The sequence below is a fragment of the Lepisosteus oculatus genome, chromosome 14 (genome assembly GCF_040954835.1).
Source record: "Lepisosteus oculatus isolate fLepOcu1 chromosome 14, fLepOcu1.hap2, whole genome shotgun sequence".
Lineage (NCBI taxonomy): Eukaryota > Metazoa > Chordata > Actinopteri > Semionotiformes > Lepisosteidae > Lepisosteus > Lepisosteus oculatus.
Window position 1 is genome coordinate 29830046 of NC_090709.1, and position 2500 is coordinate 29832545.

At 52.5% G+C, this 2500-nt stretch overlaps 4 non-coding genes across 4 annotated transcripts; all 4 read right to left on the reverse strand.

The window, feature by feature from the left end:
- Positions 1 to 234: 234 nt before the first annotated feature.
- LOC138216569 (5S ribosomal RNA) lies at positions 235 to 353 on the reverse strand. Its single transcript, XR_011180281.1, has one exon. It is a non-coding gene; the product is annotated as a 5S ribosomal RNA (ribosomal RNA).
- Positions 354 to 889: 536 nt separating this feature from the next.
- Positions 890 to 1008, reverse strand: LOC138218045 (5S ribosomal RNA). Its single transcript, XR_011181466.1, has one exon. It is a non-coding gene; the product is annotated as a 5S ribosomal RNA (ribosomal RNA).
- Positions 1009 to 1545: 537 nt separating this feature from the next.
- On the reverse strand, positions 1546 to 1664 carry LOC138244532 (5S ribosomal RNA). The gene has a single exon (XR_011193147.1). It is a non-coding gene; the product is annotated as a 5S ribosomal RNA (ribosomal RNA).
- A 537-nt stretch (positions 1665 to 2201) lies between these two features.
- LOC138244812 (5S ribosomal RNA) lies at positions 2202 to 2320 on the reverse strand. The gene has a single exon (XR_011193427.1). It is a non-coding gene; the product is annotated as a 5S ribosomal RNA (ribosomal RNA).
- Positions 2321 to 2500: the final 180 nt, after the last annotated feature.

A 2500-nucleotide genomic window follows, 5' to 3' on the forward strand; every position in this document is an offset into this window, starting at 1 on the left:
GAACAAGTCTCCACAGCCGAAGCGCTGTGTCTCTTTTCAGCTGGCGATAAACCTTTCCTCGATCCTTTGCGGACTTGTAAAACTGTTCCTGATCAGAATAAAAAACGCTCACGCTAATACACAAGCACCCGTGTCTCGCCAAAGCTGACAAATAAACAGACGGACAAGCCGCACTGCACGTGTGAACAGGGGAATGAGCGAGCGAGCGGGGATAGGGCGCCTCCTGCGCTTAAAAGCTTACAGCACCTGGTATTCCCAGGCGGTCTCCCATCCAAGTACTAACCAGGCCCATCCCTGTTTAGATTCTGAGATCAGACGAGATCAGGCGTGCTCAAGGGGGTGTGGCCGTAAGCGAGAGCAAGGCTCGCTGGCACCCTTCTTATTGAGAGGACAGCTCCGTCACCTCTTTTACGACGCTGCTTTTTTCCCTTGCGTTTTTCTCTTCTTTCCACGTTCTCTCTCTTCACTGCCTTCGTCCCCGCTCTATTTCACTTCAGCCTTTCACTCTTGCTTCCTTCCAATGAGGACGGAGCTGCGGGAGAAAGGGCGCTATAGAGGATCGCTGTGGAGAGCTGCTGCTGTGCTTTGACATCTGAGCTCTGTGGAAAACGATCTCAATACAATTCTGAAAAACGCGACTCTCCGAACGCCAGCCGAACAAGTCTCCACAGCCGAAGCGCTGTGTCTCTTTTCAGCTGGCGATAAACCTTTCCTCGATCCTTTGCGGACTTGTAAAACTGTTCCTGACCAGAATAAAAAACGCTCACGCTAATACACAAGCACCCGTGTCTCGCCAAAGCTGACAAATAAACAGACGGACAAGCCGCACTGCACGTGTGAAGAGGGGAATGAGCCAGCGAGCGGGGATAGGGCGCCTCCTGCGCTTAAAAGCTTACAGCACCTGGTATTCCCATGCGGTCTCCCATCCAAGTACTAACCAGGCCCATCCCTGTTTAGCTTCCGAGATCAGATGAGATCAGGCGTGCTCAAGGGGGTGTGGCCGTAAGCGAGAGCAAGGCTCGCTGGCACCCTTCTTATTGAGAGGACAGCTCCGTCACCTCTTTTACGACGCTGCTTTTTTTCCCTTGCGTTTTTCTCTTCTTCCCACGTTCTCTCTCTTCACTGCCTTCGTCCCCGCTCTATTTCACTTCAGCCTTTCACTTTTGCTTCCTTCCAATGAGGACGGAGCTGCGGGAGAAAGGGCGCTATAGAGGATCGCTGTGGAGAGCTGCTGCTGTGCTTTGACATCTGAGCTCTGTGGAAAACGATCTCAATACAATTCTGAAAAACGCGACTCTCCGAACGCCAGCCGAACAAGTCTCCACAGCCGAAGCGCTGTGTCTCTTTTCAGCTGGCGATAAACCTTTCCTCGATCCTTTGCGGACTTGTAAAACTGTTCCTGATCAGAATAAAAAACGCTCACGCTAATACACAAGCACCCGTGTCTCGCCAAAGCTGACAAATAAACAGACGGACAAGCCGCACTGCACGTGTGAACAGGGGAATGAGCGAGCGAGCGGGGATAGGGCGCCTCCTGCGCTTAAAAGCTTACAGCACCTGGTATTCCCAGGCGGTCTCCCATCCAAGTACTAACCAGGCCCATCCCTGTTTAGCTTCCGAGATCAGACGAGATCAGGCGTGCTCAAGGGGGTGTGGCCGTAAGCGAGCGAAGGACTCGCTGGCACCCTTCTTATTGAGAGGACAGCTCCGTCACCTCTTTTACGACGCTGCTTTTTTTCTCTTGCGTTTTTCTCTTCTTCCCACGTTCTCTCTCTTCACTGCCTTCGTCCCCGCTCTATTTCACTTCAGCCTTTCACTCTTGCTTCCTTCCAATGAGGACGGAGCTGCGGGAGAAAGGGCGCTATAGAGGATCGCTGTGGAGAGCTGCTGCTGTGCTTTGACATCTGAGCTCTGTGGAAAACGATCTCAATACAATTCTGAAAAACGCGACTCTCCGAACGCCAGCCGAACAAGTCTCCACAGCCGAAGCGCTGTGTCTCTTTTCAGCTGGCGATAAACCTTTCCTCGATCCTTTGCAGACTTGTAAAACTGTTCCTGATCAGAATAAAAAACGCTCACGCTAATACACAAGCACCCGTGTCTCGCCAAAGCTGACAAATAAACAGACGGACAAGCCGCACTGCACGTATGAACAGGGGAATGAGCGAGCGAGCGGGGATAGGGCGCCTCCTGCGCTTAAAAGCTTACAGCACCTGGTATTCCCAGGCGGTCTCCCACCCAAGTACTAACCAGGCCCATCCCTGTTTAGCTTCCGAGATCAGACGAGATCAGGCGTGCTCAAGGGGGTGTGGCCGTAAGCGAGAGCAAGGCTCGCTGGCACCCTTCTTATTGAGAGGACAGCTCCGTCACCTCTTTTACGACGCTGCTTTTTTTCCCTTGCGTTTTTCTCTTCTTCCCACGTTCTCTCTCTTCACTGCCTTCGTCCCCGCTCTATTTCACTTCAGCCTTTCACTCTTGCTTCCTTCCAATGAGGACGGAG